General features: G+C 36.0%; 1 long non-coding RNA gene across 1 annotated transcript in view; it reads left to right on the plus strand.

The window, feature by feature from the left end:
• The window catches only part of LOC144616394 (uncharacterized), a 397,874-nt gene extending 391,206 nt beyond the window's left edge, over window positions 1–6,668 (plus strand). Inside the window, exon 7 of the long non-coding RNA XR_013555667.1 lies at window positions 6,597–6,668. This is a non-coding gene — a long non-coding RNA (uncharacterized LOC144616394). The remainder of the gene's footprint in view (window positions 1–6,596) is intronic.
• Window positions 6,669–22,351: the final 15,683 nt, after the last annotated feature.

Here is a 22,351-nt window from a genome sequence, read left to right on the forward strand (position 1 = left end):
GGATATGCTACACTGATATAGTACATCTTAGATCAGTACAATCCTTTCTTTTCTTTTCCTACTTAATCAATTATTATAGATCCAGGTTGCATCGTACCGTTGGAGAAAATTCAGTGCAGACTGGGGGCACCAGGCACTCACGGTATGTAACTTTGGCCAAGCTTTACCAGAACCTTATGCATATCTCCAGTCAATCCTCTTCCTATTCCCACAAGAGTTATTGTATAACTTCATGGCTTTTCTTCTCTCATGAATTACTTTCAAGGGATTATCTTCACCTCCTCTGTTATCAAACAATAACTTCCTCAGTGTTCACCTCCAGCATGCACTAAATCTCTAAACCAATTATTACCTGCTTGTCTTCAATTTTCAAATAACACAATCACATTGTCAAATCAGGCTCACATGAATCAGAGCTCTTATACCTTATAAAATTTGCTAATAATTTTAAGGATGCAAGTAAGCAGGAGACAAGATGAAGCAGAGAGAGGTCCACGACCAGAATAGCTCCCCATACCCAGCACTTCATGCATAAAGCACCTACCCCTGGCCCTTGTCCCTGAGTCCACCCTAATTTATTTCTTAGTAGCCATTCTCTCCCAGTTCAGATGATGCCTCCTTATTTTTCAAAACTCAATTCAGATGCTGCTTCTTTCAGTAAACCTTCCTTGAATCCCTGTCTGGAATGAGATGCTCAGCCTATACGCTCCCATACATCCTACTGTCCACTGCATCATGGCCCTTTTTTGGTTGTATTATAGTTGTTTTTCTATCTCTTTCCTTAATGGTAAGGAACTTATAAGTGGAAACTTGTTTTCCATATCTCTAGCCACTAGCATGGTGCCTGCACCAAATTTGGTGTTTAATAAATGCTTACTAAAAGATGGAAATATTCAGGATCTCTGCCCTCTGATACATTGTAGGGCCAAAGGAGTGGTGGTAAGCAACAGAGAAAGAAGCCATATAAATACAATGTATTAAGAGTTATTATAGATGCAAAAAGCTACAGAAATTTCAGAAGGAACCACTAACTCTATTTCAGGGAGTCATGGAGAATTTCACAAAGGAAGAGAATTAAAGGTGCATCTTGAAGAGAGAATAGAATTTGCCAGCCAGAGACAAGGGGGAAGGATGTGTTGGACAGAGAAAATAGTAGGTCTGAAGTCATCATTATTTTGCAATACTCAAATATAACTATGAAAATTAGGTGACTCGTGTGATAAATTATTCAAGTTTTATGCTTTTGTTTAGTTAAAGAAAGCATCTGGTATTTCAGTATTTACAAAGGAAGTGAATTTAGCCTACCATTTGTATTATTGGATGCTGAAAGTATTTTTAAAATCAGTGCATAACTTGAAGACAGATATTTTTGTGGCTCATTATGCAATGATTATTACAGATGTACTGTGAATTATTGATTTAGCAAGCAATTGAGTCTTAAAACTGCTAAAACTAAATTTATAAGCATTTTTTTAATGATTCATGCATCTGAGTGAACAAACCAGTTATTTATATTTAGAAGGAAAACTATTGTTATTAATCCAATGTCCAAATAAAAAATAAAAGTTACCCATTAATTGCCCTAGAGTTCATAATAACCTCAGAACCTTAAGGTAAAGATTTTCCTATGAAAAAGGATTGGAAAGACAGTTGTGTAAAAGAAGCCAAGGACATATGAGTTGATTTTAAGAGTAAGTACTGGCTATGATCTGAATGTGTGTGTGTCCCTTCAAAATTCATATGTTGAAATGCTAACCCCCAAGGTGATAGTATTAGGAGGTAGGGGCTTTGGGAGGTGATCTGGCCATTAGAACTTTGCCTTTATGAATGGAATTAGTGGGATTACTAGTGCTCTTATAAAAGACACCTCAGAGAGCTCCCTCGCCCTGTCCACCATGCTATGACAAAGGAAGAAGGTGCTAAAATCTGTGCACTGTCAGAAATAAATTACTGTTGTTTATGAGCCACCAGTTTATGATATTTTATTATAGGAGCCCAGACTGAGACAAGTACTATATATAGTAGCTGATATATATACATACACACACATTGGTATTTATATTTTATATATATATATATATATATATATATATATTTTATATATGTGTATATATATATTTTATATATGTGTATATATATATATACATATACATATTTCATAGATACAGTGAATTGTAATTTGCAACAAGAACTGCATTCCTGATTGTTGACATTATTGATATGATTTATACTTATCACTGACCAAATGTGGCCCAATTGTTTGCAGAAGACATACCTAATTATGAATGTTTCCTGTGCTCTAAGTATTTACCCAGACAATTCTTTGCAAATTCTTAGGCTTCTGGAAGAACACAGAATGGGGCCCACAAGGACATCTACATTCTAGAGACTACAGGTTCTTCTCAGAAGATTCCACATCCTACATCCAGGATGAAACTAGAGAAAGAAAAATATACAATGAAAATAGTGTAGAAGGACATAGAAGAAACCATTAGAACAGCAGTTCTCAACCAGAGGTGATTTTTGTTTCCTCCCCCCTTCCACCTCAGGGAATATCTGACAATGTCTGGAGATATTTTTAATTGTCACAAGTGAAGGATGCTGCTGGCATTTTTGGTGGCCAGGGATGCTGCTAAACAATCTACAATGTACCGGGCAGCCCCCACAACAAAGAATTATTCAACCCAACGTTTCAGTAGTGTTGGGATTAGGAAACTATGTACTAGACCATTACTGATTGTAGATTTCTTTTGAATGTTGAGAAGCAAAACAAATATGGGTAAGAAATGAATTGGCACTCCCTTTTAAATTATAATTGGAAGACATAGTTTTAGAAGTTGTAAAATAAGGAAAATTTATTGGACATACACAAAGCAGTATAAATAACAAATAAAAATCACTTGTACTCCTGCCATCCAGAGGTAACCACTATTACATTTTAAAATTTATTTCTAGTAATTTTTGTGCAAATAAGTTGGAAAGGCACTATTAATCAGATGAGGAGTCTGCTGTGCTGGAGCAGGGTAAGCTATCAAGGTTAATTGGTACAAATAATGTGAGAGAAGTTAGTAACTTTAAAGCAGAAATGCACAGGTTAATGAGAACTTAGGAAGAAGCAAGGAGAGAGGGGCCAAGATAGTACTTTGAAGAAACTGAGTAGAATTAAGTGTCTGGAGTGACTAAAACATGCATGCCCCACTTCTCGTGCTTCTAACAATGGAGGCAGTATCCTATAATAATGTTTAATGAGAAATTGAAAATAAAAACAAAACAAACAGTTGCAAATGAAATAAATAGGAGAAGCAGACATCTTGGCTGGCAGGGAAGAACCTGTGCTTCAGTCAGAGTAAGAGATCTTTGGGGAAAGATTTTGTGTTGTGTATAAATTGGTTTAACTAGACCTGCACGAAAGAGAACTTCTCGATATGGCAGGCACTTGTTTCTCCCAGTGGTTTGTCTCAACCAGTGCCAATAATCCTAGCAATTAAAAATTCACATATTTTCATCTGTTCTATTCACTGACATTGATGCCTAGAAGACTTTGTGCTAGAAAATGGCAAGATGTTTTCTTTTGGTCCCTTGTGTCAATTCGTTTAGAATTAGAACAGTTGTCACAGTCACAACAACAGGCTCTTCCTACTGTCTAGATCGATGAGAGGAGTAATGGGAACAATCTAAGGGGTTAACAATTCATGCTATTGTGGGCACAAATATATTATAATTACATCATTTAAAAGCTTGGCGTCATAAAGCATAGGGATTCTCAAAACTAGTTTTTTCATTTGGCAATATTCCATGAGCATTTTCTCATTTCATTGGTCTTCCAAACATGATTTCATCATCTTCTACACAGCAAATTCATCACATTGTTTTACCATAATTTATGTAATTAATCTCTATTGTCGAACAAATAATCTACTAAATATATCAGACCAAATATCATTATATATTAGATTTTTTTGATGAAATGTTTTTAGAAATAAATATTGGGTAGACAAGCAACTTACTGAACTTTTGCATTATTAACAGCTTATTGAGGTATAATTTTACATATTTTGAAATGTACCCATTTTACATATACAATTCAATGATTTTTAGTGTATTTACAGAGCTGGGCAACCATCACCACAACCTAATTTTAAAACATTTCCATCACTTCAAAAAGAATTCTTGTGATCATTTATAGTCATTCCCCATTCCCACCCCTAGCCTTAGCAAACACTAATATACTTTCTATCACTAAGGTTTGCCTTTTTAAAACATTTCACATAAACAGAATCATACAATATGTGTTCTCTTGTGACTAGCTTCTATCATTAACCCTAATGATTCTAAGGTTCATCCATGTTATATACATCAATACTTTATTCCACATTGGACTCCTTTTTTAAATTATTTAATGTTGGGGCAATCTGGGTGGCTGGTTGAGTGTCTGGCTTTGGCTCAGGTCATGATCTTGCGGTCCGTGAGTTCAAGCCCCGTGTTGGGCTCTGTGCTGACAACTTGGAGCCTGGAACCTGCTTTGGATTCTGTGTCTCCCTCTCTCCCTGCCCCTCCCCCACTCATGCTCTGTCTCTCTCTCAAAAATAAATAAACATTAAAAAAATAAATTGTTTAATGTTTATTTTTGAGAGAGAGAGAGAGAGAATGTGGGGGAGGGGCAGAGAGAGAGGGAGACACAGAATCCTAAGCAGGCTCCAGCCTCTGAGCTGTCAGCACAGAACCCAACCTGGGGCTCAAACTCATGAACACACATAATTTCTTCTTGCATTTTTTTTTTTTTTTTGGTGAGTATTTCAGTCATAGTATGGTTGTGCTAAATCTAAAAATGATTGATCACAGGACAAAATATATTTGTTTGACTTACAACTTTAACCTAACTAAAGTCATTTTGATGGTGATTAGGCATGGGTTTGATTTTTCCAGGTAATACATCAAGAGACACAAACATTTTTTCAGAGAAGTCATCCTTTAAAAAGGCATCAATCAAGAGCACTAAAATGCAAACTTACTGGAGTAGACTTGACTAAATCATTATAACCAAGAGTAGGGAAACAGGAGAATGACCCAGGATGTGTTCTAAGATGTCTGGAGGAAAGGGATGATTTTTGGAAGTATTACTAGGTTTCCAATAAAATATCAACTCTGTCCAAAAATGAAAACTAAGAAACCATCTAAGAAAGAGTATGGTAGGCAGAATAATGGCCTCTAAAGATGTGAACCTCTCAATCTCCAAAATCTGTGAATATATTACCTTTTGTGGCAGAATGAATTTTGCAGTTAAGGCTCTGGGGACCAAGAGATTATTCTGGATTATCTGGGTAAATCTAACGTCATCACAAGGATCCATATAAGAGAAGAATGGAGGTAGGAGAATAAGAAAAGATGTGACAGTGGAAGCAAATGTCAGAGTCATGGAGAAACATGGACCAGGGAATGTAGGTGGCCCCTAGAAACTAGAAGAAGCAAGGAAACAGATTCTCCACTGGAGCCTCCAGAAGGAACACACCTTGCTGACACTGATTTTAGCCAAGTGCATCCCATTTGGATTTCTGACCCTTAGCACTATAATAGAATATATGTCTGTTGTTTTGAGCCATTGAGTGGTAATTTGTTACAACAGCAATAGAAAACTAATACATAGAGGCTTACCATAATGAGACAGGGACAGGAGTTTGACTTGCTCTCAGATAGGGAAATGTGAGGGAAGGGAGGAAAGCTGGGCAACCCTGAGCTAAGCCAAACAATCCTGAGAACAAGTCCCAGTGGCTAAATGGGGTAGGGCCTCCCTTGTCCTCACAAAGCTTGGAAACTCCAACATCCCACATCTCTCTGCTCTCTCTTCCTCAAACACAAATTACCCCCAAATGGCTAATTCCAGTTTACTTCCAAGACAGGCCTTACATAAAATATAATTTAAGTGCCCTTTATCCTATATATATGTTTTTACTTTGTCTTGTCATATATGATTGAAATTGGTATTATTAGACAGATCTAGTTTTGCACATCGTTTTTAGTACTTCCCAGCTGTCATGGTTGGCAGGTGACATAACATATTTAAATTTTAGTATCTTTATCTGAAAAATGACAAAATGTTACTACCTACCTTATGAGGTTTCTAAGGAGATCAAATGAAGCGAAATATCTGGTTCTTAGCTATCCAAAACAGTAGCCATTATTATCATCATCACCAGCACCACCACCATCACTGAAAATCACTTAGTGCCTGACACACAGTACATGCTATATAAGTGCTTGTGATGTAAATAAAGACAAGTTAGAGTGGCACCTGGGTGGCTCGGTTGGCTGTGTCTGACTCTTGATTTCAACTCAGGTCGTGATCTCGATCTCATGGTTTGTAGAATCGAGCCCCCTGTCAGGCTCTGCGCTGACAATGCAGAGCCTGCTTGGGATTCTTTGTCTCCCTCTTCCTCTGCCCCTCCCCTGCTCGTTCTTTCTCTTTCTCTCTCAAAAATAAATAAATAAACTTAAAAAAAAAAAAGACAAGTTAGAAGTCAGGCAGGGCCTGGAAACTCTGAAGACAAAAATCCACGGACATCACTAACTTGCTGATGATTGCCTCTGTTTATTTGCAGATTTGCTGTGACAAATAAAAGCTACATGCAGAGGATCCCATCCTGTTGAGGTGTACAACTTATTCTACCAGCTTTAAATAAAGTGTGATTATTTCAGATATACTTCTAGAGTTCACTTAATGGAATTAACAATAATTTTAGACTTTTTCTTTCCTGTGCTATCAGATCATTGTAATTACAGGAAGATTTTAAGAAAAAAATTATTTGCCTCATAAAAAATTATGCATTTGTGCACAGCTTTTTTACACTAAAATATCTCTGCATTTTCCAATGTTACTTATATTTTATTTCTTATACTACATAATATTATAATATATTATGCACTTGAACTCATTTGCTACAGTGTAGTGTATCTTTAATATCATGTATGCAAAGCAAATAATTTTTGCACAGGGCAATGCCAATGCACCTTCTAGAGTAAATGTGTCAGTCTAATCAGTTGACTTGATGGAAAGAGTGAATGTCTGTTTCCTCAGGAAAGTTCATAATGCATTTGTCATATTTGGCTATCTGTATGACTTCTTCCCTTTCTTCCCTCATATCATACTTAAATGGTATCTTCACAGGAGACTTTATTATCCAACAACCTCTTTCCTTCCTTCCTTCCTCCCTCCCTCCCTCCTTTCTTCCTTTTTCTTTCTTTCTTTCTTTCTTTCTTTCTTTCTTTCTTTCTTTCTTTCTTTCTTTCTATCTCTTTCTTTCTTTCTTTCTTTCTCCCTTCCTTTCTTTTTTCCAAAGATACAGTATGTATAAAGAACTCCTTCATTTAAACATTGCCCTATCCACTCTTCCTTTTTTTCAGTATTCACTCTCTCTACTCTTCATAGTATTTTTCTTACAGACATAATCTCTGACACACTGTGTATTTTACCTATTTATTTTCTATCTCACCTGTCTCTATACATATACTCTATGGAGGCATGGTTCTAGCATATTTTGTTTACTTCTGTGTCACCAGCCCCTAAAATAGTGCCAGGAAAATTGCAGGCATTCAATAAATATTTACTGAATTAAGTAATTAGTAATTGTGGTATGTATTGTGTCTCACCCAGTTCTCTACTCCCAACAGGTGGAAGTAGTACTGCAAAATAGGCAAAATCCCTTTCAGTGTATTTAATGCAGCTTGTGTGAGAATATAAGAGATAACTTGGTGGCTGATGTCAAGTTATACTCCTTTTCCTATCAGAAGTACTGAGACCTGAAGTCAGGGAATTGAGTGATGATGATTATTACTGAACTCCAGAAGCTCAGGTGAAAGAAAACATGGACTGAATTAGATTCATATTAGCCTTCTGTGTGCCCTTCCTTTAAAGGGTCCACACCTGGAACAAATCCGTACTGATGGCATATGGTGGCAGGCAGAGGTGAAGCCCAGGTGATACAGCAGGCAAACAGACCATTCTTTTTTTCATGGGCCTCCCTCGTTCATAATAAGAAAGATCTAGCTTCCCTAGAGAGGAACCACCTCACTTCTTCACCACTACGCTATGGAAATGGGTGAATGATAGCTTATTTAATTTTCAAGTGGCTTGAGGAGTGGTAGCCTCTACCGTAGAGACAGCAGTGGACCTAACATGTCCCTATACAAAACTCTTTCAGGCTCTTCCAACCTAAGTGAAAATATGCCTAATGACACACAATGATCTGGCTCCAATTCCACTTGTGATGTACCTATTCCTGAAGATTCCCCTTCCAGGAATAGAACCCTCTTTTACTTCTTACCCAGTCACCCTTGATTGTGAATTAACAAGGCATTATTTCCCAGTTTTGTAGGGCTAAAACTTTTAGGGTGGCCTTTGACTTTTTCAGTTAAGATAGTGAAAGAAATCCTATCACACTGGTTTACCTATTTTCTTTTCTTGTATGTAAAATGAGGTCCAGAGAGCTGTAAAATGGTATTGAGAACCTCTCTCTTTCTACCTTTCTTAGTATGTAGCATTGTTCCTCTTGTCTACAAGATGGCTGCTATGACTCTAGGCATCATATCTATGTTCCATCCAGGAATTAAGGGAGGTGGAGAGGGGAGAAAAAGGGAGATGCTAGCAGAGATTGTCTTCATTATCAGGAAGCCAAAAGTTCTCCTGTTAGACTTCTACTTACATCTCATTGGTTAGAACTGAATCTCATGGCACTCCTAGAGGCAAATACTGAGAAGTATTTTTAACTGAAAACATGGTCACCCTCAACAAAACTGGGGTTTTCAGTTAGCAGGGAAGATGAGAGAGAATCAATATTAAGTAGCAAAAAACAGTGCCTGTCACAACCTGTTACCTCTCCCTCACCTGCACATCTTCTTGATTTTTCTTTCCCTCATTTATCTCCTTTCACAATTTCCATCTCCTGTGCCATCTTTTCCCATATTCTTGCTCACCCCATGGACATAAGGCAATGACCATATAAACAACTCCTCCCCTTCTTCTATTCATCCTGCCATCTCCAGATTCCTCTTCTTTTAGGACCACTCTGTCTTTTCCTCATTCACAAATCTCCACTTATCAAAGTCCTTGGTCCTTTACCTTGTATTCAAGGCCTTCATACTCAGTCCCAATCTAACTTAATTTCAACTACTCTTAATGATACCAGTTTGTCCTCCAGCCAGTCTTCAATCACTTTTCTCAATTACTCATTGGATTTTTCCAGTTCCATACATTTGTTCATGCTGTTTTCCATTCGGAATGACTCAGGATCCTTCCTTCATTTAATTCTGTCAAAACCCTTCTAACTTTTCAAAGTTTTTTTCAAATTTGTTTTCTTCGAGAATGCATTCACAGATCCTCCCAATTAGAAATTTTCCTTCATTATTTCCAGTTCTCCTATTCCTTAGAGGGTTGCCATGAACATAGCACTCTCCACACACTGCCTTACACCTTAGGCCTTTGTGTACTCCATTCTACTTTACAACAAAGTGATAAGTGCCATGCAATTTGTTTTAATAGGTTTTGTTTCTTTAGAACAATTTTAAATATACAGAAAAATTGAGAGGATAGTGTAAAGAATTCTCATACATCTATACCCAATTGTTCCTATTATTAACATCTTACATTAGTATTCTTCTTTTGTTAAAATTAATGAACCAGCATTGATGCACTGTTATTAACTAAAGTCCAAAGTTTATTCAGATTTTCTTAGTCTTTAACTTGATGACCCTTTTCTGTTCCAGGATCCCTTCCAAGGCAACATATTTCATTTATTTACCATGTTTCCTTAGTTTCCTGTTAGCTATGACAGTTTCTCAGGATTTCCTTGTTTTTGATGACCTGGACAGTTTTGAGGAAATCCTGGGAACGTATATTTTAGCATGCCCCTTTATGGGAGTTAATTGGATATTTTTTCATGACTACATAGCAGTTATGGGTTTGGGGGAGGAAGAACACAAAGGTGAGATGCCACTTGCATCTCATCATTGAGGATACAGAAAACATGATTTATGACTATGGATGTTGACCTTGATCACCTGGCTAAGGTAGTGTTTGTCAGGTTTCTCTCCTATGAAGTTTCTCTTTTTTCCTCCTTTCCATTCTGTACTTTTTGGAGGAAGTCACACTATGTGCAGCTAACACTTGAAGAGTGGGGAGTTACACTCCACCTTCTTGAGAGTAAAGTGCCTACATGAATTATTTGGAATTCTTCTGCATGGGAGATTTGTTTTTCTCCCCCATTTATTTATTTTTCAACCATTTATTTATAGCAGTATGGACTCATAGCTGTTTATTTAATTCTTTGGGTTATAATCCCCTACTACTTTATTTCTTTTTTTGCTCAAATTGTTTCAGCTTTGACCATTAGAAGTTCTTTCAGGTGACAGCTGTGTCCCTCAGCTATAACCCCCATTCATGTGAGTTTCCATTGTAATTATTGTTTTTGAGCACTTCTTTATATTCTGGTACTACAAGATGCTCCAGGTTTATTTTGTGTATTTCCTCTCCCAGTCTTAGCCTTTCCTCTAAGGATCCCTGGTTCCTTTTGTTGGAGAATGGTATTAGAAGCCACGATCTAAGTGTTGGTGTGTTCATTGCTGTTCAGGAGTCACTTATTTTAGGACTTCTCAGCTGACAAACCAAGCAAATATGTCTGTGCATATAGATACGCATACACATATTTCTATAAATATTTCTATATGTAACCACCTGTATCTATATCAAACTAAAGTATCCAACTCTAATCCATTAACATATGAATTATTCTAGCCTCTCCCTCTTATCTATAAGCTCTCACTCTAACAGTGAGAAATCTGGTTCTCATATCCTGCCATTTGATTGCTTAATTATTCACTTATAGTATGTATGCATAGCGGTATCAGAATTGTTAACTTATATCCCCGTGGGAAACAATATTATCAACTAGAGAATTATGCTTCTGTGTAGTTCTCTTTGCCTTCAGTCTTTCAGACTCCACTCATTTAGAAAGTTCCTTATGGCTGACCCTTTTACCCCCACTCTCCTCAGTGAGGTTGTTTCATGCATTTGTAATACAGTTTAATTCTCTTATCCCAATCTGCATTCCTCCCTGGGAACTACCTAAATCATTTTTTAAAGTGCTTTTTATATATTGTACAGTTCAATGGATTATAACAAGCATGTTATGTTATGTCTCCACCATTACAGAATCATCCAGGATGGTTTTAACGGCACTAAAAATTCCCTTGTGGCTTCACTAACTCAACCCTCCCCTCCTCATTTCTCACAAGCAATTGCTGATCTTTTCCTGTCTCTATAGTTTTGCCTTTTACAGAATATCATAATTGTAATCATGTACTATATAGCCTTGTCAGGCTGGCATTTTTCACTTACCAATATACATTCAAAGTTCATCCATGTCTTTTCATGGCGTGGTAGCCCACTTCATTATACTGTTGAATAATATCCCATTGTATGTGTATACTGCAGTTTGATTATCCACTCACTTACTGAAGGATATCTTGGTGGTTTCCAGTTCTTGGTGATTATCAATAAAGCTGCTATAAATATTAAGTTTTCACAAGTTTGAAGTAAGTTTTCAGCTGAATTAGGTAAATATCTAGGAGACAAATTGCTAAGATTATATGGTAAAATTATGTTTAGCTATGTAAGAAACTATCAAACTATCTTTCAAAGTGACTGCACCTTTTTGTATTTTCACCAACAATGAGTAAGAATTCCCGTTGTTCTGCATGCTTGTCAGTATTTTCAGTTTTATGGGTTTTTGTTTTTAATTTTTAATTTTTTTATTTTAGTCCTTCTCATAGCTGTGTGACATATTTCACTTTTGTTTTATAACTTTGTAATGATAAATCATGTTTCTCACATGGTTTTTTTTGCCATCTGTGTATCTTCTTTGGTGCATTGTTTGTTCAAATCTTTTGCCAATTTTTTAAATTGACCTATTTTTTTTATTGTTGAGCTTTAAGAGTTCTTTGTATATTTTGGATAAATGTATCTGATAAATGTATCAGATATATACTTTGCAGACATTTTCTCCCAGCCTATGGCTTTTATTTTCATTCTCTTAGTAGTATCTTTCATAGAAAACATAGTCTTAATTTTTAAAAAGACTGACATCATTTTTTTCTTTTGTTGATCATTCTTTCAATTTCATCTAAAAATTCATCATCAAATCCATAATATTAAGATATTCTCTTATGTGTTATTCTGGAAGTTTTATAGTTTTACATTTTATGTTTAGGTCTATTATCCACTCTGAATTTATATCTGTGAAAAGTGTGAACTAGATTGACGTCTATTTCATCTTTTTTTGATATAGATGCCTAAGTGTTCCAGCACTATTTGCTTATAGGACGATTCTTCCCTATTCAGTTGCCTTTGCTCCTTTGTCAAAGATTTGTGTTGCTCCTGCATCAAAGACTATAGTGTGAATCTGGTCTGGGCTCCATATTCTGTCTGTTTTATCTATGTTACTGTTCTTTTGTCAATACCATGCTGTCTTGATTACTGTAGCTTTGTAGCAAGTCTTAAAGTTGGGATAGCATGAGACTTATAGCTTTGTTTTGGCTTTTCTAGGTCTTTTGTCTCTCCATATAAACTTTAGAATCAGTTTGTAGATATGTATAAAACAGTTTGATGGAACATTGATTACAATTGGATTAAATCTATAGATCAATTTGGGAAGAATTGACATCTTAACAATATTGATTCTACCAATGATTATAGAATATCTCTCTATTTATTTAGATCTTCATTGATTTCTTTCACCAGTATTTTGTAGTTTTCTGCATACAGATCCTGTGCATATTTTGTTAGATTTATACCAAACTATTTCTCTTTTTACAGTACTATTATAAATAGTATTCATGTTTTCAGATTTGAAATTCTGTTTATTTCTGGTATATGGGAAAGCACTTAGATCCCTTGAGTTTACAATAATCACTTATTAGTTCCAGGAGATTTTTTTGTCCATTTGGGATTCTCTGCATAGACAATCCTATCATCTGTGAGTAAAGGCAGTCTCATTTCTTACTTCCCTATCTTTGTACCTTATTTTATTTAATTTTATTTGTTTTATTTTCTACCCTATTTCACTAGCTAGTACAGTCAATATGGGATTGGATAATGCTGGGAGGGGATATCCTGGACTTATTCCCAATCTTAGGTGGAAGAAAAGTATCCTGCTTCTTGCCATTAAGTAGAATGTTAGCTGTAGTATTTTGTAGATGTTCTTTATCAAGTTGATAAAGTTTCCCTCTATTCCTAGTTGTGGAGTGTTTTTATCATAAGATTTTTTAAAAGTGCTAATTATCAATATTTCTTTCATGGATTAAGCTTTTGGTATTTTTAAAATGATAAAAGTATGCAAAATGCTTTTTCTGCATCAATTGATTCAGTCATGTCACTTTTTCCTATTTATCTTGTGTTATGATAGATTCTATTATCTGATATTCGAATATTAATTCAGTTTACATACCTGAAATAAAGGCCACTTGGTATAATTTTTTATACATCATTGAATTTGATTTGGTAATATTTTCTTAAGGATCTTTGCATCTATATTTGCAAGAAATATTGGTCTCCAGTTTTCCTTTCTAATGATGCCTTTAGCTGGTTTTGGTGTTAGAATAATGCTGGCTTCATTGAATTAGGAAGTTTCCCTTAGCTCTTATTTTCTGGAATAAATAGTGAATAATTGATATTGATATAATACCTTTTTTAAATGTTTGGTAGAACTCACTAGTGAAATCATTTAGGCCTGGTGTTTTCTTTTACAGAACATTATTGGTGATTTAATTTATTTAATAGATATAGGCCTGTTTATATTATCTATTTTTCTTTACATGAACTTTGATCATTTGTGACTTTCAAGGAATTGGCCCATTTCATTTAAGTTACTGAATTTGTGAGTGTAGAGTTACTCACAGTATTTATTATCCTTTTAAGTTTCATGAGATCTGTAGAGATCTCTACAGATGACTACAGAGATGACTACTTTTCATTTCTGATTTTGGTAATTTTTGTTCTTTTTCTCTCTTATTTTTTATTTAAAATTTTTTTTTACATTTATGTATTTTTGATAGAAAGAGACAGAGCACAAGTCGGGGAGAGGCAGAGAGAAGGAGACACAGAATCCGAAGCAGGCTCCAGGCTCGGAGCTGCCAGCACAGAGCCCAACGCAGGGCTCGAACTCACAAACGGTGAAATCATGACCTGAGCCGAAGTTGAACACTTAACCGACTGAGCCACCCAGGTGCCCCTCTCTCTTATTTTTTATTAAACTGCATAGAGGTTTTATCAACTTTGTTGATATTTTCTAAGAATCAGTTTTTAGAGTTTGTTGGTTTAGAGTTTGCCGATATTCTTTTCCCATTTTCTATTATACAGATTTCTACTCTAATTTTTTTTAAGTTTATTTTACTTATTTTGAGAGACAGAGAGAATCCCAAGCAGGCTCCATGCTATTAGCATGGAGCCCGAGGCAGGGCTTGATCCCATTAACCTTGAGATCATGACCTGAGCTGCAATTAAGAGTCAGAAGTTTAACTGACTGAGCCACCCAGACACCCCTCTAATTTATTTCTTTTGTTCTGATTGATTTAGACTTAAATTGTTCTTCTTTCTCTAGTTTCATAAAGTGAGAGGTTATTGATTTTAGATCTTTCCTCTTTTATAATATTTAAATTTAATGCTATAAATTTTTCTCTAAGCACTGTGTTGTTGCATTCCCCAAATTCATTTTCATTTAGAACCAAGTATTTCTTAATTTCTCTTAAGACTCCTTTTTGGACCATGTGCTATTAAGAAGTGGTTATTCAATTAAGAAGCTGTGGATTTTCCAGCTATCTATTATTGATTTCTCATTTAGTTCCATCATTGTTTAAGAATATTCTCTATAGTATTTCTACTCCCTTAAATTCATTTTATTTAAATTTCATTCACTTAAATTCTTAAGTGTGTTTTATGCCCAAGAATATGGTTTGTTGTATTCAATATTCCATATGAGCCTGAAAAAAATGTATATTCTGCTGTTGTTGAATGTAGTCTATAAATGCCAATTTGATCAAGTTGATTGATAGTGCTGTTCAGGTCAACTACATCCTTACTAGTTTTCTGCCTTCTTTATCTATCAGTTACTAAAAGAAGGGTGTTGGAGTTTTTAACCATAATAGTAGATTAGTCTATTTATCTTCAAAGTTCTATAGATTTTTTTGTAGTATATTTTGATGCTCTGATATTAGATTCATGCTGTATAAAAGTTGTTATGTCTTCTTAAGAGTTGACCCCTTTATAATTATGTAATGCCCCCTTTTATTTCTGACACATTCCTCTGCTCTGACATCTGCTTTGTCTGAAATTAATATGGCCACTCCAGCTTTCTTTAGATTAGTTATGTTGACTGTTAGCATTGTATATATTTTTCAATTTTTACTTTTAAACTATGTAACTCTGTATTTAAAGTTATTATAGACAACATGGTTGGATGTTGATTTTTATTGACTCTGACCATCTTCTGTTCTTATTTTGTGTATTAAGACCATCCACATTTAAAATGATTATTGGGTACAGTTAAATTAGCATCTACCATATCTGTGTCTATTTTCTATTGATTGTACTTGTACTTTGTTGCTTTTATCTTATTCCCTTCTTTATTTGCCTTTCCTGAATTTAATTGAGAATTTTGTATGATTTCATTTTCTGTCTTAAAAAAATTTTTTTAATGTTCATTTATTATTTTGAGGGAGAGAGAGAGAGAGAGAGAGAGAGCAGGGGAGGGTCAGATAGAGGGAGACACAGAATCCAAAGCAGGCTCCAGACTCTGAGCTGTCTCTTGTGGTTTGCCTCCCTCTCTGTTTGTATCTATTTTTCCCCCTTCCTTCCCCCATGGTCTTCTGTTAAGTTTCTCAAGATGCATATATGAGTGAAAACATATGATGTCTGTCCTTCTCTGACTGCAGGAAACTACAGATACTGGCAGAGATGTGGAGAAATGGGAACCCTCTTGCACTGTTGGTGGGAATGAAAACTGGTGCAGCCACTCTTGAAAACAGTGTGGGGGTTCCTCAAAAAATTAAAAATAGAACTACCCTATGACCCCGCAATAGCACTACTAGGAATTTACCCAAGGAATATAGGAGTGCTGATGCATAAGGGCATGCCTACCCCAATGTTTATAGCAGTGCTTTCAACAATAGCCAAATTATGGAAAGAGCCTAAATGTTCATCAACTGATGAATGGATAAAGAAGATGTGGTTTATATATTCCACAAAATACTACTTGGCAATGAGAAAGAATGAAATGCCATTTGCAGGAACACGGATGGAACTGGAAGGTATTATGCTAAATTTAATTTTTTATTGAGCCTGTTTCCCTAGGCTGTGGCCATCACAAGTGCTTCTTAATTTCTCCCATTTCCTTAGGTGAGATCAGCAAGGCTAGAAGATTTCTACAGTTGGATTAATACCTTTCTCCCTAAGTGGGATAAGGCTGTGTTAAAATATTTTCCTTAATAAAGAACATTCAGGGTGTATTTCAGAATGGTTACTTTCTTCAATCCCCTTTTAGAGCCATAGGAGTAGTTTTTGGTTCTTCTCCATGAGAACCTGGTGGGGTTCCTAAAGATAAAATTGATGAAGTGCATGCGGGAGGTCCCCCTAAGACTACAACTTCCAGGATTTTCTCATTCTCACACTAGCCTTCAGTCAGCTACAGCAATTTGTCAAAACTAACATCTAAGTGTTCCTACCAATGATTGGCTCTGCCCCCACTAAACTGATCTCAGCTGTGATTCTCTGTATTTTCCTGTCTTTCCAGATTTCAGGGTGACAGTTTGCCTCCTGGTTTCAATTTTCTGATGGATCTAAGAAAAGTCATTACCTTAGAGATCAGTTTTTTTTCTTTTTTGTTGTTGTGAGGATGGGAGTGACAACTTTCAAGTCCTTCACATGGCAAACCTGAAACTGGAAGTCCATGTGTAGTTTTTAATCTGTCCATTGACTACCACCACAAACTATCTGCCCAGTGAAAATGACAGGCTGTCTCTATATATGGACCAAACTGAGCCATGGACTATTGATTGCTGTAGCAGGTAAAGAGGAAGTAGCACCATTACATAGTATCCCAGTTTCTCCTCTTGAACAAGTAGGCCAGGACAGGGTATTATTTTCATTTTCAGTGGATCAGGTCAACCTGACCTTTGACAAATGGTCACATTTTTTTAAGTTTATTTATTTATTTTGAGAGATAAAGAGAGTGAGCAGGGGAGGGACCAAGAGGGAGGGAGACAGAGAACCCCACGCAGGCTCCATACCATCAGTGCAGAGCCTGATGTGGAGTTTGATCTCATGACTGCAAGATCAAGACCTGAGCAGATATCAAGAGTTAGATGTTTAACCAACTGAGCCCAGGTGCTCCAAAGTGGTCATGTTTATTAACATTTAGTATGCAACATATGATTCTATTTTGATCAAGTCCCACATGAGAATGATCAAAGAAGTTAAGGGGAAAAATAATCTCTACTCCTCTTGCCAGTAAAATATGAGTTTCTTTATAGTTCCTAGAAAATGTTTAGATCACAACAGGGGGTTTATTTCCTGGTGCGAGAAAAACAACCTATTTTATTATTACAGATACAGAAAATAAAAAACTATATGTTAGATTCTTTCCTAGAAATACTGATACACAAGCAAATTCTATAGTTTTCCAATTTCTTGCTAACTTCCAAGAAAATAATATTTAGGCTTTTGTAACTCTAGGCACACAATTAGTTTGAGAATTTCCTTGATATAAGTAAATATTTCACAAAATATACTTTTATAATTGAAGCATAATTCAACTTCAGGTGATAAATTTATCCTAAAAGACATCAATGATATGTTCTTATATCCCAGTAGTTGTCTTATTTTAGGAAATGATGGCATTACTTATAATTAAAGTTAATAATTCAAAAATACTCAAATTTGGGGCAGAAAGTCAGAAGGAAAGGTAGGAACAGGGAGAGGAAAAGAGAGAGAGAGAGACCTCATGTAGATAGATGTTTTTGGAAATTGCGGATCACAGAGCAAAGGTGAGATATGTAAAAATGGAAGATTTAATCTGGAATACACATGCTGCTGAGGTCACCTGAACATAAGATATACCTGAAGGGTGGAGGCTATCCACAGGAGAGGGCCAGTAACAGGACAATGCTTATGTCCCAAGGATTAAGTAGAAGCGAAAGGCTTCCAAGGGGCCCTAGACTGAATCACATGAATATGACTGCTGAAGTAAGTACAAGGGGCCACAGGACAGAAGAAACCATAACTAAACCCAAATTTGCTTTTGAAAGACCTTTTCTTAATATGGCCTTGGGAGGTTGGTCAGTTTCCTCATCTGCCCAATTCACTGTCGAATCTCAAGAGTTTGATGCTGAGCCTCAAACATAAAAAATGGGAAATCAGTCACCATGAAAATGACATAAAGGCCATAGTGAAATCTGATGAGTCGGTCCCAGTAATTGTGAATCAAAGGGAAGCAAAGTAATCGCAAACTTTACAAATTGTTAATTCTGTTGAAGACAGTGGTTACTACAATGGCAATGTTAATAAATTATCCAAGTATAGTCTATTCTGTGATAAACATCTGAATCCATTTTTCTGTTTCACTAAACATATGACACATTTTGTCTGTCAGTTTGGTTTACCCACTTCTGTTGCTGAAACCTGCTAAGGAAGGACAATGATCTACCCTGGTCATACTAAATAGTGCCCCAAAGAATATTAACAGTACCTACCCATTGTTGAAAATAGTAAATATGATAATGCCTGTAGAACATTTAGCAAAGGTCAGGAACATATAATATGCTCACTGAGTATTATTGCTAATAACAATACTTAGGATATTTAAAGGAGATATATTGTCTCCTTTTTACAGATAAGGAAATTAAAGCTCAGGAAAATTAAGTTACCTCATCAGTTCTGTAGGGCTAATTAGTGACAGAAATAGGAGTGAAGTCCCTGTGTTCTTCTTTCAGTTTTCCCACTTGCCTGCAAGGGCTGTGGCACTGTGGATAGAAGCAACTGTCTTATCAAGGGCTGGCCTGTATAGGGTTGGATTGTTCATCTCAAATTTGGGAATGAAAAATAGGAAAATAGGCAAGAACTTGCCGGGAAACAGTCTCTGGGGTTGGATTCAAGTCAGAGAATTCTAGGAAGCAGTACTTATTTAAATCTGATTTTTGAGGTCTTTGTTATAGTAAAATGTTATTTTAACAAAAATATACTTGATAAATGTGAACTCTAATAAAGTTTTTTTTCAACTTGTTAAAATTTTTAGTACTTATAAAACAATCTAGTCTTAGGAATTATTATCCAAATCCATTTAGTTTGAGAATTTTTTCAGGATGATTTTAGCTTTGTAGGTAGGTAAAAGTTGATATTTCTTTTTAAGTCAACTCAACTTGTGATACTTTTTAAGGAAGAGATTGATTGTAAATAGAGGAGGATCTCACTCACACAGCTGGGATGATAGCATTTAGACTTTGACACTTCAATCCAACCAATATAACTCTCAGAAGGCACTCTCAAAACAATAAAGCTAATAAACAGTTGAGGCATCTAAGATGGAGACTCTTCATTCCACGTAGAATCAAAACTGAAGAATTCTCAAGAAGTGACTCAATGCAAAGAAGGAAATTGGAAGAGAAAAGAATGTGGGGAAATTATTCTCAAACATTGCCAATTAAGCATTCTAAGTTTGACCAAAATAGAAGATGATCAGTCTCAGAAGAATGCAAAAAAGGCCATGAACTCTGATTTTTAATCAGTAGACAAGCATTGAAAAGAAATAACTCAAAGAAAGAATAGCTCAGAATATTAATTGCTTGGAAGAAGTATGTCCAAGGCTGATATTGTCCATGGAAAGAGAATAGAATGATCTATCTTCTTCTGATCCAAGGACAGAGACATTCCCACACATTGAATTCCTCATGAAATAAATGACAATAGTGGAACCTTACCAAAAATCAAATTAAAATAGGTATTTGGCTGAATTTGAGCCAAAATCTGATATCCCATTTCAGCCAAATACTTTCAGTGAAATCTCTTGAGAGCCAAATGTTCTTTGAAGCCAAAAGACTATATTTTTGCAAATTACTATAACTATGTATAAATAGGATGACCATATAATTTATCATCCAAACAGGGACATTTTTAAGTGAAAGGAGATGCTGATGATAATAATGCCGGTAAAATAGGCACAAACTCAGATGGTTCTGGACAAATCAGGACATATGATTACCTTATATATAAACCATTCTTGTGTAATAGATTATGATTAAGCTTCATACAAATGGTAGTGAAAAAAATATAGGAGGATACTTAACTGAAGTAAAAACTCTAGGATTATAGTTCACCAGTTAGTTAAGCTTGCATCTCAACAGTATTGAAGATATTCCTAGCTAATTTATTTCAAAATTTTCTAACAATTAAAAATACTTAAACAATTATAACTTGAGTATATAGAACCTTGAAATCGCAATTATGCTCCTTGCTTATTCCTTGGAGTAGAAATTAACTAGTACTTTGTCCTTAGCTCTTATATGAATGTGCATTTGTATGCCCACTTCTGCTGATTATACATTAGTGGGTTTTTCACTTTTGTCATTGTGGAGAGAGCAACAAAGGCCCCTTAAGCCTTCAGGCCAATCTTTGATAAAAGTAATTTTACAAGGACGAGTTGTCTCTTTTTTTAAACTTTGGTTAAAAAATAACATTATGTCTGGGCTGATGGCTCGGAGCCTGGAGCCTGTTTCCGATTCTGTGTCTCCCTCTCTCTCTGCCCCTCCCCCGTTCATGCTCTGTCTCTCTCTGTCCCAAAAATAAAAAAAAAAAAAAAAAAAAAAAAACATTATGGCCAGAGGGATCAATTAGCAAATTAAATGCAAATATATTTCTCTTTTTGAGAGTTTAGATGATGATGATGATGATGACGACGACGATAATAGACGATTCTTGGTATCCCTTCTGCACCACCTATCCCTTCCCCCAAAACACACACACACCAATTCCCTATCTCCATATATGGAACCACAACCCACCCACTTCTTGCTCAGCCCCACACAGGACTCATAATTGATATCTTCTCCTCACAAATTCCTCACATCTCATCTGTCCGCAGGTCTGTATGTTCTACCCCCAAAGCACATCTTGAATGTGTCCACTTTTTTCCACTCATACTACACCAGTCCAAGCCACTCACCCTTGCTGCCACCTGTTTTCTTGCCACCCACAGACACAGTAATCTTCTAAAAAATGTAAAGAATATCATTCAATTCCCCGTTTAAGTTCTTCAATTGCTTCCCACTGCACAAGAGTAAAATAGCACTTTTTGTCGTGGTTGACTGGGCCCTATAGGAGCTCATCTCCTGGCGATTTCTCCTCTTCTCACAATAATCCCACCTCACTGGCTTACTTTCTTTTCCCTGAGAGTTCTGCCCCTTCTTGACACAGGGCCTTGTCTCTGATGCTTTCTTCAGCTTGTAACAGTCTGTGCTCAGTGATTCTTAGGCTGGTCCCTTCTTATCCTTCAAATCTCTGCTCATGGGACCCTTTTTTAGGACTCCCGTGACTACCTATCTTCCCACAGTGTACTCTCTATTATCTCTGGTAAGTTATTTTCTAGAGCAATTATAGTCCAACTGTTCTTGTGTGTTTATCCATGCCCTCTCTCCTCAAACTGCATTGTAAGCATCTAGGGCAGAGGTTAACAAACTTTTTCTGTAGAGAGGCAGACAGTAAATATTTCTGGTTTGGCAGGACATATGCTCTTCCATTGTAGGATAGAGACAGCTATGGATAATACTTAATCTATGAATGTGGTTGTGTTGAAATAAAACTTAATTCGGAAAACAGGCTTTTGGCTGTGCTTGGCTCATGGGCCATAGTTTGCCAAGCCTCTCTAGGGCCAGTACCTTATATGCATTGTTTCCTCCCATATCTTCAGTGCCTAGCACAAAGCAAGTACACATATTCACAACCTTTTGTCCTTAACAAAATCCTGGAAGGTAAGTATTATTATTTTCATTTTATAGATTAGCTCAGTGAGATTTACTAATTTACCTAAGCTCAGAATAAATACTGTATTAGTTTCTTTGGGCTACAGTAACAAAGTACCACTGACTGCAGAAACATCTTAAAATGATAGAAATTTATTCTCTCACAGTTATGGAGAAGTTCAAAACTACAGTGTTAGCAGGGCTGTGCTTTCTTTGAAGTCTGTAGAGAAAAATCCTTCTTTGCCTCTTCTAGCTTCAGGTGGCTCCTGGCATTCCATGGTTTGGGGCAGCATCACTCTAT

Source organism: Panthera onca, chromosome B2 (assembly GCF_046562875.1).
Source record: "Panthera onca isolate mPanOnc1 chromosome B2, mPanOnc1 haplotype 2, whole genome shotgun sequence".
NCBI lineage: Eukaryota > Metazoa > Chordata > Mammalia > Carnivora > Felidae > Panthera > Panthera onca.